The 18,129-nt window shown below is 49.6% G+C and overlaps 1 long non-coding RNA gene across 1 annotated transcript; it reads left to right on the top strand.

The window, feature by feature from the left end:
• Positions 1–437: 437 nt before the first annotated feature.
• LOC121340587 lies at positions 438–2,800 on the top strand. The gene is made up of 3 exons (XR_005953331.1): positions 438–549; positions 2,469–2,547; positions 2,664–2,800. It is a non-coding gene; the product is annotated as an uncharacterized LOC121340587 (long non-coding RNA).
• Positions 2,801–18,129: the final 15,329 nt, after the last annotated feature.

The raw sequence follows: 18,129 nt of genomic DNA, 5'->3' as shown, positions 1-18,129 counted from the left end.
TGGAATCCCAGACTGGTTTAGGTGGGAAGGGACCTTCCAGATGATCTCATCCCAGATGATCATGGGCAGGGACACCTTCCACTAGGCCAGGCTGCTCCAAGCCCCATCCAGCCTGGCCTTGGAGCCATTTCCAGCTTGGAGTGCAGCTCAGCACCTGGCGGTGAGTTTTTCTGCCTGTGTCCTATGAAACCAGGCATTTTCTGCTCAGGAAAACCATCCCTCCTTCCTCACCAAGTCCTGTGGGTGGGCAGGGCAGTGCAGCTGTCCCAGTGATCCCAAAATGAAGATCAAGCTGCCAGTGCTCATTTGGGAGGCTGGAGCTGCAGGAAGTGGATTAATTCCCCAGCAAACTGCAAACGAAGCAGATTCTTCCTCGTGTTCATCTGTTGCTGATACAGAAATAGCAGGGCTGGGAGGGACTTGGCACATGCTGGAGTCCACTATTCCCTAAAAACTGATAGAAGAAATTCACAGGTTCCTTCAGCTCCTTGCCACGTTGTTCACAAGTTTGATCGTGGTGGAGGGATCAGATCTGCAAAAGGTTCATGGGTGAGTGTAGTGGAGACAAGGAGATGAAAGTCCATTAATAGATGAAATGTTTTTGTCAGACATGAGAGTTCACTGGATCTCTCTCCTGTTTCCTATGTCAGGGAGTGAGAATTTTTTCTCCCCCCCTTCTCAGTTTTAATATTATTAACACTTGGCCTGCTTTGAAAAGGTCAAAGTCAGCTTGAATGTCTTCTAATCTGACTCTTGGTGAAAAGCAGGCAAACAAGAAATCTGTATCCCAGAGCTGCTTTTAAACAGCAGAGCCTGATAAAGGAGTTTGCAGCATTGAGTGGGGTCTGGCTGATAGCCAGGGGGTGTTTGAGGGCAGGGAAAGAGCTCTGAGCTGTGTTTTTGCTGAAAGTCCCACTCCTGGAATTGGGCAGACAAATTAAACCTCTGCTTTTGCCTGAAAAAATTATCTTTGCCATGAGAAGTCTGTGACCAGGATCCAGCTGCAGGAGCAGAGGAAAGGAGCAGAGCAGGAGAGATTTGTGCTTTTACACTTTGGAAGTTGATCCTATTTGGGGAATAATGTGAAATGCTGGGAATGAGGCACTGAGTGAGGCTGGAGCAGGTAGGTGGAACTGATTTAGGAAGAAAACCACTTTTTTTCAGCATCAAACAGAAGGGAAATCTGCCAGCTCCTGTGCCTTGGTCCCAGTTTGATCTCAGAGGAGCAGCAAGGGATGTTGTGGCAAACGAGTGCCTGAGTTCTTTGTTCCTGCAGGTCTGGGGGGAAATTGCTGGAGAGAGGAGGTGCGAGAGACACAGCAAGGATATTAAATATCCTCCAGTAAAACCAGAGCTGGCTGTGATCCACTCCAGGCCCTCTGGAGTGGGTATTTTCCCGGGAAGCACCGTGAGGTGGGGATGTGCCTGTGATCAGGATCATTCTCTCCAGCAGTGAACTCCGTGTGCTCCTTGCATGCCAAGTGCACCCTCAGGGAGTGTCACAGTGAGTCACCAGCGAGCCTGGCCTTGCTGTGGGGTTTATTTTTCTTCAAATGGAAGGATTTTAGTCTGACGTGGCAGCACTTTGGGGGGTTTGAGCAAAGCTGTTACCAAGGAGCCGGAGAGAGAATCAAACCCGTGTGTGACATCAAAGCTCGGTGACTCAGGGCTCCCACAGAGCCCCTGCCCTTCTCTGGGCTGCTCCTCCCAATGCCTCTGGGATCTGCTGGCCTTCCAGGTCCTTCCCTTCTGCTGCCCAGCGAGGTTGGAGCTTCCTGCAGGTCCCAGGGGACCTCATGTTCAAGGTGAGGTCATGGAATTGTTAAGGTTGGATCTTAAGCGTCATCAGATCCAACCGTCAGCCCACAGCCACCACCACAGCACGTCCTCAAGTGCCACCTCCAGGGGTTTTTTGAACATTCCAGGTGGTGGGACTCGAGACAAGGGGGTGTCACCTCCCTTCTTTCCCAGCTGAACCAACCGGAATTTGAATTTTGGTCCACGCAAGAAATGCCAAGTGCTCCATGGGAGTCACCCAGGTTGGGCATCGGGAGGAATTTCTCCATGGAAAGGGGGTCAGACCTTCAAAGGGGCTGCCCAGGGAGGTTTGGAGTGCCCATCCCTGGAGGTGTTCAAGGAATTCCTGGGTGTGGCACTCGGAGCTCTGGGCTGGGGACAAGGAGGGCATCAAGCCCAGCTTGGGCTCAATGGTCTTAGGGATCTTCTCCATCCCCAATGATTCTGTGCTCAGGGGGATGTGGTTTGTAATTTGAGCACCACCAAATGCATCATTCAGCCTTCTCATGCCTCTGTCTCCTGGTGGAAATCACTCTGCCAGCCTGGAGGACACAGAATGTGCAATGGACCCACCAGGAGTGGGCTCTGCCTGTGTGGGTGGCTGTGTCTCTCCTGTTTCTGAGTTGTTCCTTGGACAAGCAGAATTAAGGAATGCTGTTGGATTTCTCCAGGGGCTGTGTGGCCACAGGACACCCAGGGTTTGCTGGGAAAGCTGAAATGGCTCAGCAGCTCTGCCCTTGAGCTTGGCAGGTGAGAAACAGCAGTGTCCAAACAACCACTTTGCCCAAAAAAAAACCCCAAAAATATCAGTTTGTCACTGATGTCCCTGATGTGGATCATGTGGTGTTTTTTCCCTTGGATCCCAGCCTGCAACAATCACCTGCTCAAGACCATGAGGTGCTGAGGGCAGGCAAGGGCCCCAGAAGTTGCCTGTAGGAAGTTCATGACCTTCAAGCAGAGACAACCTTTTATTAAATGTGTTTAATGTTGTTGGATGAAGGGGAAAGCTGCCCTTTTTTTCAATGATTATTTAATTTTTTGGGGGGTGGTGTACAACGTGCCACACTCTGACTTCCAACAAACCAAAGACAAATGGCAGAAACACCAAACTGCTGTTCTGGGGGTTCAGCCCTTCTCCTGGGTTTGTTGTTCAGTGGTCTCTTTCCCCTGACAGAAGTTGTTCTCCACCTGATTGAAGGGATTACAAACATTCCTTCTGCCCAGCTCCATCCCAGCTGCCCCTGGGGAGCCCAAATTCCCTCCCTGCTGCAGGAAGGAGAAGGCTCAGGATCTCTGAGTGGGCACCTTCATTTTTAAATGGAGTTTCTGCTCAGAGGTTAAATCATTTCAGCTCTGATCCTCCTTAAAAGTGGTGATTAATCCCCTCACACAGAACAGGACCATGTACAAAAAACACCAACGTGGCTCTGGGCATTTTTTCCCCCCACCCAGTAATGAGAGCAATTCATAACCCAGCATCCCTTAAACATCCCAGTTCCTATGGAGGAGACAGCATTGGTCATAAAAACAATTCTGAGATGCTCTGCCCCCCAGTTTCTGGTGGGGAAAAAGTCTGCAGAGAAAAGTAATTGTTGGCTTAAAACTTCAGCCAGCATTCAGCAGCAATCCATCACCTCCCAGAGTGTTTGGGAGCTCGGGTTACTCAGTATTCAGGCTGGGAATCCTCAGCAGGAAAAAAAGGGCCTGGGGGCACTGTGAAATATTGCCAGGGAAATTCTCTCTAACCTGCTTGCATTTCAGACCCTTCCCTTTGCTGAGCAGGGTGGGAAAAGGAACCAAACCTCAATTCTTGTTCCTGTTCCTGTCCTAGGAGAAGCAGCAGGAGTGTGGGGATGGGGAGTGCAGCTCCATCCCTGGGATGCTGCAGAGGGGCTGTGAGCACACAGCTCCTGAATACACCTGGGCTGTAGTTACAGGTGTGAAACACACCTGGGATGGGTTTTCAGGTGCTAAATACACCTGGGCTGTGGATCCAGCTGTTAAACACACCTGGGCTGGGGTTTAAGGTGTTAAACACACCTGGGCTGGTGTTGCAGGTGTTGAACACACCTGGGCTGTGGATCCAGATGTTAAATACACCTGGGCTGGTGTTGCAAGTGTTAAACACACCTGGGCTGTGGATCCACATGTTAAATACACCTGGGCTGGTGTTGCAGGTGTTGAACACACCTGAGCTGTGGTTTCAGGTGTTAAACAGACCTGGGCTGGTGCTGTAGATGTTAAACACCCCTGGGCTGGGGTTTTGGTGCTAAACACACCTGGGCTGTAGTTACAGCTGTTAAATACCCCTGGGCTGGGTTTTTAGGTGTTCAATACCCCTGGGCTGGGGTTTCAGGTGTTCAATACCCCTGGGCTGTAGTTACAGCTGTTAAATACCCCTGGGCTGTGGTTTCAGGTGTTCAGTACCCCTGGGCTGGGGTTTCAGGTGTTCAATACCCCTGGGCTGTAGTTACAGCTGTTAAATACCCCTGGGCTGTGGTTTGAGGTGTTAAACACACCTGGGCTGTGTTTTTAGGTGTTGAACACACCTGGGCTGTAGTTACAGCTGTTAAATACTCCCGGGCTGGGTTTTTAGGTGTTCAGTACCCCTGGGCTGCGGTTTCAGGTGTTAAACAGACCTGGGCTGTGTTTTTAGGTGTTGAACACACCTGGGCTGTAGTTACAGCTGTTAAATACCCCCGGGGTGGGGATTCAGGTGTTCAATACCCCTGGGCTGGGGTTTCAGGTGTTCAACACCCCTGGGCTGTAGTTACAGCTGTTAAATACCCCTGGGCTGTGTTTTTAGGTGTTAAACACACCTGGGCTGTGTTTTTAGGTGTTGAACACACCTGGGCTGTAGTTACAGCTGTTAAATACCCCTGGGCTGGGGTTTCAGACCCCCATCAGTGCAGTGGCCCTGTTCCCATGGCCAGGAAATCTCCCTTTAAGGCAAACTGGGAGAGAAGCCAAGCTGCTGAAGAAGGAAACACAAAGGATTGCTGCCACTTCACATAAATTTACATCACCAAGGCTGTTCCAGGCTCCAGGGAGGTCCCTTTGGCTGCAGCTTGATGTTAATTCTCTGTAGTTACAGCCACCTAAGGGGGTGTGAATGCCAAACTTTCCATCCCTTAAGGATAATTTTTAAAAGCTGATGTTGATCCGTGCTCAGGGAGGCTGGGGAGGTGTCACAGCACTCACGGAGTGTCAGTGGGTCTAAAACCAAATCTGGCATTTCCTAGCCAGGGTTTGGGGATAACACAGCAAACCCCACCCCATTTGGGTCTAAAACTTCACCTGAAAGTTCACAGAATCACAGAATGGCTGGGTGGGGTTGGAAGGGACCTTCGAGATCACCTCATTGCCTCAGTGGCAGACAATACTTTTTTTCTGACCCAGAGATGGGGCAGCTGAAAGGCATTTTTAAAGCTTTTATTCCATTTTCAGTCTCATGTGAAGGGTGAGACAATACAGATGTTAGAATTCACCCCATCACAATCAGAAGCCAGCTATTTCCTAATTACAATACATTAAAAGTGTTTTTTGGTCTATCAGCTTTTTGTTACATTCTGCTGTAGGTGCTTTAAAGCCAATCATCTAAAACTACTTCTTGTGGGTCTTACTACAGTGTAAGGCACTACAAATCTACAAATCCATTTCCCACACCTCAGGAGCCCCAGAGGGAATGTTCTCCTGTGGAGATGCCAATGCAGGGCTGCCTCTGCAAAAAACATCCAGATCTGCCCTTCCTGCCACCTTCTCTTCCAGCACAGACTGCTGGAAATGTAAGATGAGGATGAGCAAGGCCATTTTCCAGTCACACTCCTGCTCCATCATCCCACAGCTGGGAACTTTCCTGCTTTGAGACACGTTGAGTCTGGAGCTGTCCTGAAGACTTCTCTACCCAGGGGAAACTCTTATTTGTTGTTTGTCCTTGGTGTAGTTACTCTAAAGCTGTTTGTCTTGAGGGAAGATCACCCAGCAACCCAAAGCTGCTCCTGAGAGATGTCAGAGACACAGGGAAAGAAAACACCAGGATAATTTTATTCCAGGGTGGTACCACCCCCTCTTCATCACTTACAGCTGGAAGCCCTTGAGTCAGTGCCTCTTCTTGCTGCAGCCCCCCTCCATCCCTTCCAACACGCATTTTGAGAGGGGCTTGAATGCTCCTTTTCCATCAGTGTCATTTATCTCCACGTGGCTCAGACCCTGAGCTCAGAAAAACCCAGGTGAGGCTGCACAGAAACAGATTTCAGACTTTTTCTGCACAAAAATAACGCCCCTTTGACCTCAGTGAGGACCTGGGGTGGTTTCTCAAATGCTCCATCCCTGCAAATGTCCAAATCTAGGTTGGACAGGGCTTGGAGCAGCCTGGGACAGTGGGAGGTGTCCCTGCCATGGCAGGGGGTGGCACTGGATGGGCTTTAAGGTCCCTTCCAACCCAAACCACGGATTTCCATGAATGAGACTTGGATCACTGTTTTGTCTGTGGTCCATCCTGCAGCTGATTATCTGGATGCAGATGGAGCCAACTCTTGCCTCTCGGGTTCGATTGAAATCCCAAGCGTCTTTGGCTTCCTGCCAGGACTCCCCAGCCCCCTGCCAGGGGTCACCCAGAGGGGTGTCCTGGGTTCCTACACTTGCCCTGCTCTGGATCCTCCCTCAGCTCTCTCCTCTCTCTGCTGGGAGCTGCTGGCACTGTTGGATCCCCATCCCTGCAGCCCCCAGGAATTCCCAACACCCCCTATGGCTCTGCACACATCCCTGCTCCAGAGCAGGCTGCTCCTCTTCCCCAGCCCTGGCCTCCCATCCTGCTGCAGCCCGAGCCAGATAATTGATCAATAATCTGTGGCAGAAAGCTGGGCTGTAAACCTGAGTTATGGGGGATTGAAGGGGCCATCCCTTGGGGCATCACAGAGGTTTATGTCTGGTCATATCTTGTGGAATAAAAATAAAACCTGACACAACATGCTGAATTATCCTCTGATGGGGAAGAGGGCTCCTGGCTGGCTGCAGTTGTTGCAGGGATGTCCACATTGTTATTGTTGGCCGTAATTAATTCCCTTGCTGGCAGGCTGAGCATGGAACCTGCTTTGGATCCCTGACTCCTCTTTTGCCTCAAGCAACAGGATCAAGGCATGCAGACAGGATGTTCCCAAAACGAGCAGGGAATTATTTTTTGGGTGCTGTTGATTCAAACCCAGGATGAAACAGCGACAACAAAAGTTTTCACTCAGCCCTTTGTAAAGGGAAGGAAGGGACAAAAGGAGCCTTTCTTACACCCCCACAAGTTGTTTATTGGATTAGATTGACACTTCTGGGAACAACCTGTTTGCATACCAAGCCCTCTCTTGTTAAACATCTTCATTAATTAACTCCATCTGGCTCGCCTGCCTTTAGATAGAAAAGATCTCTTGCTTTGATCATTTGCTGTTTACATCTTTCTTGCCAAAACACACAATAAACACTGTGTGGCACAAAACAAACAAAAAAAATCCTGAAACATGCTGAAAAACTGTCAAACACCTACAAAATGTAGGTTTTCTGATCCTGATCAGATCCTGATCCAGCTCAGTTTCCCTTGAGGACAACAGAGCCTAAAACCATGTGGATGGTTCAAGGTGGGGTTTGCCACCTCCAGGTGTTTCTGTAGCACCTCCAAGAGATGATGGTGTGGCCCCAAAATTCCTTGCCTGCAGACCTGGTCTTGCAAAGACTTGGGAGCAGCTCCTGGAGGAGAGGGAGACTGTGATGGTGGGGTCTGGAAGTCCCATCCATCCTCCATCCTTCCTCACCACTTTCCTGGGAAGCAGAGCGGGATTTGCACGGCTCCCTGTGAGCACCCTGTGAGTTTTGGGGGTTTTTTTCTGTGCCCATGATGGTGTTGGCTGCAGCATGGGATGGAGAAGGGACCAGAACTCCTCAGGAGGGCACGTGATGGATGCCTGGGGACAGCTGCTGCAGGAGACAATGCTGAGCAGAGCATTTTCACGGAGTATTTTCCCTGTCCTGCTCTCCTGGTTTCATGGCAGATTCCTCATGGTGGATAACTCCAGAGGATGGGACTAAAGGGAGTTCCCTTCTGACCTTTTATCAGTTTGCAGCAGCCCCCCCAGGATGTCCTGGCAGGCTCCCCAGGGGCTGCCAGGCAGTGCCAGGGCTCAGCAGGGCTCTGTGGCATTCACGTCCTCTGAACTTGCTTCCTTCACCCAGGGTTTTTCTCCTGGGAAGCTGAAAGGCAGAGAGAGGCCTCAGAGAAAAGGAAAACAATTCTAATCTCATTTGCTTCTCCTGTGTTGTGCTCATGTGGAATGTGGTTGGAGATTGTTTACCACAGGTGATTGTTTCTTTGGTTTCATGTGAGTTGTTTTCACTCTTTGGCCAATCAGGGCCAGGCTGTGTTGGGACTCTGGAGAGAGTCACGAGTCCTCATTGTTATCTTTTTAACATTCAGTAAGTATCCTTTCTGTATTCTTTAATATAGTTTAGCATTCTTTAATACAATAAAATAATAAATTAGCCTTCTGGTAAGATGCAGTCAGCTGCATCATTGTCTGCCCTCATTGGGCTGCCTGCATTTACAACAGGGCTCAGTTTGCCACTCCCCAGGGCTGGGATGTGCAGAGTGACCCTGTCCTGCCCCTGTTCTGCTTTTCCTGCCCCTTCCCACCCCAGGTGCTCTCCCAGGGCTCCGTGTCCACCGTGAGCATCCCTGGGATGCTGGGGAAGGGGTTTCCATGGTGACAGCACACTGAAAATCTCTCAGCATGTTCTTTTCCCCGTTTTTCCCCCAGCTTGGGTGGCAGGAGGGGATGGGGCAGCCAGGCTCCCCCCAGGCTCCCCACACACCCCAAACCTGCCCCATCCAGCTCCCATCCCTGGAGATGGGAAGGGAGCTCCTCCTTCTTCCCAACCCCACAGGTAAAATGTAAAAGCATCAGGCACTGGAGTTTGGGGTGCAGGGGTTGGGGGGATTGCTTACAGCTCTCCCAAAACTCTCCTGAGGCTGAGTGAGGCTTTTCCCTCTGCCAGGAGCTGTGCAGCCAGGGCTCATCTCAGGGCAGGAGGGGGGCCATGCTGATCCCAGCTTTGGAGCTCCTGAGGAACAGCCTGGGGTCTGTTTTGTTTTCTATTTTTTTTTACAGAATTCTTTCTTCAGCTCTCTCTGCCCCTTTCTCTGTTTGAACAACTTCTACCCTCGGAGTGTGAGGAGGACTCTGCAATAAAGTGGCATTTCCAGAGCAGAGGGTGCAGAAGAGCCCAGGGCTGTTTGTCCACCACAAATAAAACAGGAAAGAGATCATTCAGCGTGGCAAAGTTGTGTTTCCATGATGAAATTTTCTCATTTTCCAGAGCAGGGTGACCAAACCCAGTCTGTGTTTTGGGAAGGCCAGGCTGGCCAGGGCTTGGAGCAGCCTGGAATAGTGGAAGGTGTATGGGAACAAGATGATCTTTAAGGTGCTTCCCACCCAAACCATCCCATGGTTCAGGGTTCTTTAGCCCAGGGAAGACCTCCCAGGCCTGCCCAGTGGCTGGGAGGATGCTCAGGGTGCTCTGAGGCTGTGGCAGAGCTGCCAGAGCTTAAAAGGACGTGTGAGATGGAGTTTGCTGTGCCCTGACCCTGTGTGGTTTGCTGGGCCTGTCTACTCCTGGGGAATGACAACAGCTGGGCATTGACCTGAGGACACATCTGGCCACATCTCCCCAGTGGTCACTCCTCGTGTGTGCTCTGATTCAAAAGGCAAATGTTCATTCTGGTCCTTTTCTGAGTGTTCCTGAGAGGTGACAGCCATTTAAAAATTAATATTTAAAATACAGACAAGAGCAGGATACTGGGGGCTTCTGTAATGGAGATAAGGAGCAAAGGAAGGCTGGGCTGGGGGGGATCAGGGGATCAGCACCCACATTCTGAGGTGGGGGAGCACGGGGTGCTCAGGGAGAGTTTTGGGGTAACTGCTGTGCACTGGTTTGATGGGCACTGGTTTGATATTCACTCGTTTGTTGGGCACTGGTTTGATGGGCACTGGTTTGATGGACAGTGTTTGTTGGGCACTGGTTTTCTGTGCTCTGGTTTTCTGTGCCCTGGTTTGCCCTGCACTGGTTTTCCTGGCTGGCCCTGTGTTGGCAGACAGGGAATATCAGCAGGTGAGCCTGGGCATGGTGGGGAGAGGCTCTGGCCCAAATGTCTCTGTGAGAATGGAAGCACAGCCCTGTTGTACAGATTTCACAGCTTCCTGCAATTTCAGATGCACAGTAAAACAAAATTGCCTTTTCTTCACACCCAGAGCTGTTGTAATTTGCAATACTGGGGGTCTGGGTGTATTTTCTGTGGGACAAAGAGACCCCTGGGCCTGGCAGGCTGGGGAGGGAGAGGTGTCAGAAGGAGATGTCAAAGGAAAGGATTTGGATGTTTGGATGAAGCCCCTGTGTTCTTCCAGACAGCTCCAGAAGATCCTTTCCCACCCTGGGGCAGGATGAACTTTACCTCACCCTTCCTGGCAGATGTTTGGCCAGTTTGCACCAGCTCTCATTTTGCCCATTAAAAGGGAATTATTTGGGACCATTGAGCATCTCTGGTCACGCCTTGGTGGCTGGTACCACACAGGCTGGCACAAAACCTGCTCCCTAAACCCAAGAGTTTACAGTGCCCTTGATGAGTCCATTTCCCAAACCTTCTGTTTTCACACCAACATTGGTTCAAAAAGTCCTGCACTCACAGCCTGGGGTGGAGAAATCCAGGAGAAGAGCTGGATTTTCCTGTTTTTTCCCTGGTTTTAGGGAAAAAGGAGGAATTTATGCCCTCTGCAGCAGGGAGCCAGTGCTCCCCATAGAGTGGCTCCTGATCCTTGTAGGGAACATAGGAATACCCAAGGGGCTTTGGGAATACCCAAGTTTTCCCCTTTGTTGGATCCCACAGGAATTTGAAGGGCTTCTGATCCAACCTTGTGAGTTGGGCAATGACCTCAAAGTGATGCAGGTTTAGAAATGAGTTTGTGGTTATAAATCTGTGTTTAACTCTGATTAAATCCTCCCAATCTCTTTGTGAGACCCATGTGAACCTTGGGAAAGCTCAGGAGAGTGTTTCTTATGGATTTCAGTGGATCTCTGTCCAAGATTCAAACCAGCTGATCTGGGAGCCTGAGGTTGGTCCTGGTGCTTTCTCTCCAAATCTGGTTAAAGGGAAGAAATTCTTCCCTGGAACAGGTTTCCCAGAGCAGCTGGGGCTGCCCCTGGATCCCTGGAATGTCCAAGGCCAGGCTGGATATTAGGGCTGGAGCAGCCTGGGACAGTGGGAGGTGTCCCTGGCACTGGGTGATCTTTAAGATTCTTTCCAACCCAAATTATTCCATGGTTCTGTGATAAATCCAAATGTGCACTTGTGCATTTTTCTGGGCAGAGTCAGGCCACAGCCATGACAAAGTAGGAGCAGGCTGGAAGGGCCCACCAGGGTGTGCAGACAGACTGAATCTCTGCAGGACGCTCTGCCAGAGCCCAGTGACTTCTGCCAGGTGGGAAAGTCTCCCTAAATGACTCCCACTATTAAGAACCTCCTCACTGAATCTGATTTTTATAAATCTGTTCGTTGTTCTTGGGTTCTTTGAAATGCTTAGAGCAGTCTGATAGCCATGATCTTAATAACCTTAAACAAAGTGGTGCAGCAGTTGTTTGTTAGGGTGGATTGTCTGGAATTTCCAGGAGGAAGAGGATGGCTCAGCCTGGGGGAAGGAGCAGGCTGGAGAACATTGTGGTGTTTCAGACATCCAGGCTGGGGAGAAGACACCTTTTCCCTGTGGTATTGCCAAAGTGCCCAGTGTCAGATCAAACTGACCAACCAAGCTCTCTGGAATCCAGCTGAAGCTTCATTTGTGTGCCCAGGAACCCCCCAAATGTTGCTGATCACTGATAGGGAAAGAGAATCAATGCTTGGCAGGGTTTAATAAACTCCAGGCTGTGCCTGCAGTCACACCTGGGCTGCAGTGAACTCCATCACCTTAAAGAAGTGGGGACACAGAGAGGGACAGGAGGACCCTGGGAGCCTCTTCCAGAGCTAGAAAAAAGGTGAGGATCTGTGGTTGTGGTCTGGCATCTTATCCCTCTCTTGAATCCTGGAATGGTTTGAGTTTTAAGGTTAAGGAACCTTAAAATTCATCTCATTCCAACCCCCTGCCATGGACACAGATAACTTCCACCATCCCAGGTTGCTCCAAGCTCTGTCCAGCCTGGCCTTGGACACTTCCAGGGATCCAGGGGCAGCTGCTCTGGGCACCCTGTGCCAGGGTCTCCCCACCCTCCCAGACAATAATTCCTCCCCAGTATCTTTCCTAACCCAAATTTATTCTTCCTCTCCAAACCTCAGCCACGGGGTAGGATTCATCCCCGCAGTGTCCCTTCCTTAAAGTGGGGCTAAATCCTTTTTTTTAAGGAAAAATTGTGTATGCCAATGATGCCACTGAAGGTGACTGGGAAGCATTTTCCTCTTAGTGAAGGAAAAGGGACCTCACATCCTTTGAATGCCCATCCCAGCCTGCATTTACCCAGCTGCTCCACTGCTCCACAGCTCTGCTCCAACTCGAGTGGATGTGTGCCAGAGTGTGATGGATGTGTTGATTTTCCCTTTCTCTCTGGAGTTCAAACACTTTGCATTGATTTGTGTTCTCGTTTGGGTGCTGGGTGAGCAGCCAGGCTGGGAAGGAGCTCTGCCTGTTGTCCATCAAACCCTCCCAGAGCTTTGTCTTCATTCCCACTCGGCTGCTCCTGCACGGAATTGGGGCTCGGTCCCTGCCAGGCTGTGCTGGGGCTGGAGCTGCTGCTGGGAACTCTTCACCACAGTCTCGTGAAACTGGGGCAGAAAAATGGCATTCAGGGTGTTAAACCCAGCCCTCTGCTCTGTGCTGAGTGCTGAGCTCAGCTCTGCATCCAGGGGCTGGGAATGCTCTTCTCTGTGGAGAGGGGTGGGTGAGATCCCTTGAGTTTCAGCTTTCCTATTTTCCAGATTCTGCATTAGTGTGTGACTCTGAACTCCATATGAAGTGTCAGCAAGTTCTCCTCACAGCTCAGTCAGACAGAACAATCCTTTCCCAGCCCCAGAATCAAGGGCAGCTTGGGTTTTGGGCAGCTTCAGGCCCAAAAAGTGCAAACAACAGCAAATTGAGGAGAGCAAACTGGGAGGGTGGGACTGCATAACCTTGAGCTGGAATTGGACAATGAACCCCAATGTGAAAATGGACCAAAACTTATAAAAGTGTGAAAACTTGTGACTCAGAGTCCATCTTGGGTCCATCCACAGCCAGGCTCTTGCACTGCCCAAGGTGTGTCCTTTAAAGGCCTTTTAAGAAATCCCTACTTTATTATTTTAACTCTGTCCCATCAAACATGGGACAGAAGCAGGGGGAGCATTGGTCTTTGTGCCTCTAAGGGAATTTTTTGGGGCAAATAGTCCCATCCTCAGGATCCTCAGGGAGCTGCTTGCCTGCTGATCCTTGCTCTTTGCTGGACACAGCAGCTTTCTTTCATGAGAACAGTTTTTAATTCATTCACAAAAAAAGCTGGACAGGGAGAACCTGGAGCCTTTGGGGCCTGTTGGATGCTGGGTTTTTCCTGTCCCAGAGCAGCCTGGCAGGAGCAGGAGGCTCAGAATTGTTTGGATTGGAAAATACCCAGAGTATCACCCTGGATCCAGCCCAGAGGGGTTTGTACAGAGGCATCCACTGCTCCCAGTGCTTGGCAGAAGAGCTAGGAGCTGAATTTCCCAGGGAATCTGCTTCTCCTTCCCCTCCTGAGGAGCACTCAGGCTCTCCCTGCTCACCCAGCTGTGCTGCTCTGGAGACAGAAAACATTTGCTGTAAAACCCTGGACACATGAAAAGTTTCTCCAAGGAGAAATAGTGCTAGGAGGCCCTGAGGTAAACTTTCCCCAGCCAGGCTGTGACATCCCTTCCTTGGTCACCAGCCAGACCAAACCCTGCTCTTAGAAGCACCTGCCAAGAGATGAGGTGGATTTATGTAGAATTTATGTAGCATTAAAACAACCAATTCCCAGGAAAATCAATTCCATGGGGTGCTGGGATGTTGGAAAACCTCAGGCTGCAGCTGGGACATCCTGGGCTCTCTGGGTGATGTGACACTGGGGACATCTGTCCACACTGGCAAGGCCATAACCAGTCAGAGCCAAAGGAAAAGTCAGATTTGTGGCCTGGGTTCACTGGAAGGAGAATCAATTCTCCCACTATAATGGTAATTTTAAGGTGTCTCTTTCCCTCCTACCACTTGGAAAGCTTCATTAGGACTATTGATTAGGTTTTATTCATTAAACAGCAGTGGTGGCAAAAGGAAAAGTTGAGGAAAAGCTCCCACAGCAAAAATCTTGCAGGCAAAACCCCCGGGGGTCTGTCCTGCCATTGGGGTGATCCTGGGAGGGTGGGAGGTGAAGGCTCCCAGTCTGGCTGTATTGTAACTTCCCCCAGTCAGGGTGTGGGTTTTATTTGCTTTGCTTGAAATGCTGTTGTTTGTTTGGATTTTTTTTTTTTACTACTTGATGGTTGGGGGGTTTTCCAGATTAAAATCTTCCCCCCCACTCCTTTTTTTTTTAAATTTATTTATTTATTTTTTTTATTTTATTTTCAAGGGATGCACTGTAAGCTTTAAAGAGGTTGGGAATTACATAACAGAGTTTGATTTTATTTTTACAGTGAGGGGCTAAGCTCTGTAAAGCTTCCATGAGCTTAAAAGTCACATCTTCCAGCATCCTTGTGTGCTATCCATGCCACCCAGCCCTGAGGTATCCCTGGATTTTATCCCAGCAGCTGCATTTGCAGCCTTGACTGTGCAGGGAAATGTCTCCTGTGGCTCCCTGTGCACACACAACCCTTTCCTCACCCCATGGATTTGGGATCTGGGCTTCTCTGAGCTCACCCATCAGGCCCACGGAGGTTAACAACACCAAATCTGTGTTTGCTAATATTTACACCCCACAGAGAGGGGGAATTTCAGTGTCCCAGTGAGTGTGGGGATGCTGCAGTCACTGCTGAGCTGCCCTGGCTGTGGGTGATGCCTTGTGAAAGCTGAGCTAGAACAGAGATTAGATGGAGCTAAAGAATAAAGCAGGGATGGATTGAAAGGATTTCCTCCATGGATGCCCCTGGGGCAGCACAAGACCCCAGCCAGGGCTGCCCCCAAGATGAACCCAAATGGTCCCAAAATGCACGAGCGCTCCCGGGGTCTCTCCCTGGGATCAGCTCTGCTCCATGTGCACATTGCAGTTCAGTGTCCAATTCCAGCTCAGCCCCTGCACTCCCATCCTGCTTGTTTTTCTCTCTGCAGCCCACGGGGTTTGTGCTCCTGGCCTGAGATTTGGATCATTTGTCCTTGGTGCCCAGCTGGAGCAGGAATTGTTTTGTCTCCTGCTCTGTGCACAGAGCTCACCATGCCCTCATGTGAAGCTCAGACCCCACACACTAAAGCAGCACAGAATGTGAAAAATATAAAAGCTAAACCTGAGGCATCATGGGTGTTCTCCTGGAAATTCTGGGGATTGCAGCCAGCAGAGCAAATTCCAGCTCTGGGGACACCCAAGCTGGCAGCCACAGGTGGGTGTGCAGGTTTCCCAGCACGTGCAGGGAAATCCCAGATTCAGCTCCCTGGGATAGCAGGGAGGGATTTTCCAGCACAAAGAGAAAAAAAAAACCAACAAACCCACAATGCAGAACCCTGAGGGGGAACAAGCTCTGACCTATTTTTATCTCATGAGCTGACTAGAGATGAAGGCTTGACTCCCCAGAGAAAAGCCACTTCTCCAGGCCTAATGTGACTTGTCACGTGAGGGAGGATGTGGTTTTCCACTTGGATATCCCTCCCTGCCTGAGTGCAGCCCTGTTTCTCTGGGTCTGGACTGAAGGCACTTGAGACAACAGTTCATGTTCAGACTCAGGTGTTTATTGTTTCTTATCAGTGAAACAGTCTCACAGCCATGAGTTCTGCAGCAAGGCACACAATGGCCAACAATCTCTTGTTACAAGGTCTGTTAAGACTAAACTATCCAATTAAGAACTGACACCTGGATTATTTTCCCTTTTAACCCAATAACTGATCCCTTGAGGCCTGCAATGAGGACTTTTCTGCCCAATTACAAAATGCCACCCAAAGCCATGAAGAAGAAGGAAGAAGAAGCATGAAGAAGAAACCCAGGACAACCCCCTGTGCCCTCCATCCTGCTTCCATCCACAACACACTAAAAATCCCAAAACCTAAATTTCTCACCAAGTGACACACCTACACTACTCTCTATAATCTATTTCACACTTTTGTGGGTTCTGGTCTATCTTGAAGTCTAGGAAACTTTCTCCATGAATGAGGGTCAAAGTCAGAGCTCCCCTGGGGGTCAGGGCACCCCAGAGCAAACAGAGAAATATTCCTGGTGCTCTGGGTTTCCACACAGCCCAGTCAGTGCTCACAGAGATGTATTTTTAGCTCTGAAATTCAAACCCAAGGCCAAACTGAGTGGATGTGTGACTGGATGGCATTGCCCAGTGTGAGGAATATCTGGGTGGGCAAGCTCAGCACACGGTGCCTGCCTGTGGAGCTGGGCACAGAGCCATCAGGTGGGGCCAGAAATTAATATAAAATGAGCTTGAATACTTTTGTAACATTACACAGCACAGGGATGGCATGGAATAAAAAGCAGGGGGTGATTTAAAAGCACGGAGCTCCTCTGGGGTAACATCAGGCTCTCATCTCATCCCAGGGCCTGGTGGGAATTGTCCCTTCAGATCTGGATTTCCAGCCCTGGTGGGTTTTTTCCCAGTTTTTTGGAGCACCATCAGCTTCTCCTTCTCCTTCTCCTTCTTCTCCTTCTCCCTCTTCTCCTCCTCTCCCACCTCCAAATCCATCCCAAACCTGCTGCCTGCCTACACATGGGACACTTTGGTGCTGCTGGGCATTTTTGGCCACAGACTTAAATTTTTGTGAGCTGTTTTATCCTCTGACCCCTAATAATTCCCTTGATGAAACAGGAGAAATGGAACAGTGATGAGCTGCTGTGCTTGGACCATCTTTGAGAGTTTTTGGAGATCCCTGAGGAGGAAGAGGCTGAGCCAGGAGGGGTTTGGGGTTCTTTAAGCAAACAAAAAGTGTCCACGTGCACCTCATGCACTGAAGTGGTCTGTGCCAGGAAATGACAAAAATATTCATTGCTAACCTGGATACCTGAGGTTTTTAAGCTCACAGAGAGTTCCTGGGCATGTAGCAAAGCAAAAATAACAGAATGGAGTGGGAAGGGCAGAGATGAAGAGGGGAGACAGGGAGGAGGGTGTGCTTGGCTTTCATCTCCTCCAGCTGGGTCTCATCAGGGTGCTTTGGTCACCCAGAAATGCCCAGAGTGGCTTGAATGGGCTCCATCCTGTAAAAAACCAGATTCCCTCTCAAGCTGATGTGACTTTTGGGAGGGTTTTCTGCCCCAGCAGATCCCTTGGCTTGGAATGACTTGGAAATTGCAGGTAAGGGCAGCACTTCTTGCTGCTGCTGCTCCTTCCAGCCTTCCTGGAGCAGGGACAGCCAGCACTGCCATGTGCCAAACAGGCTTAGGCACCTTGTCAGCATAAGGTCACTCAGCTTAAAACTCTCACCTCAAAAAAAAAAACAAAAAAAAAAAAAAAAACAAAAAAAACCAAACCCTTATTTTTTTAAATGTTTTTCACTTACCAGGAAGAAAACTATTGCACCTGTAGCATATAAAAGTAGTTTGCTAAAGGATTACAGTTGCTTTTTAAATTTGATGAAGAGAATATTTCATGATGCTTTCTCCAAATGTTGGTTGGTTTATTTGAAAATGTTATTTTTGGTACAGTTGGTCAGGTAGGGCTGTTAAATTTCCTTCTGTAGAGTGAACTTTGACCACAGCTAAACAAAAGAGTTAGTGAATAATCTTTAATTTCCACAGCACTCCTGTTGTGCATCCTCTTCCGTGTGCCTCTCACCACTTTTGGGTGGACTCAACAAAAATCTGCTCTGACTCCAGAGCAGGAGCTTGGAATAAAAGGGGCAAGGACAAAATCATGTCCAAACACTGTTCTGCAGGGGCTGCTCAGGGTGGAGGGACTACAGTTTAATTTCATCTATTTTTGGGGTGGCTGGAGCACCTGAATATTGTTTTTGTGTAAGATACAGCCCAAGGTCCAAGGACATTTCTTTAATCACTTTATCCTGTCATGGTGAGATATTTGCTGTTAATTCTTTGTCCCATTTGTGCCTCTCTGCACTCGGATGAACTCCTTGGCGGGGCATTAAGAAATTAACAATAGAACAAACAAAATTCTGGAATGGGAGGGATTTTCTGACT

Source organism: Onychostruthus taczanowskii, unplaced genomic scaffold (assembly GCF_017590055.1).
Source record: "Onychostruthus taczanowskii isolate IOZ18803 unplaced genomic scaffold, ASM1759005v1 scaffold41, whole genome shotgun sequence".
Lineage (NCBI taxonomy): Eukaryota > Metazoa > Chordata > Aves > Passeriformes > Passeridae > Onychostruthus > Onychostruthus taczanowskii.
Note: the sequence above shows the minus strand (reverse complement) of the source record. Positions and strands in the feature narration are given on the sequence as shown.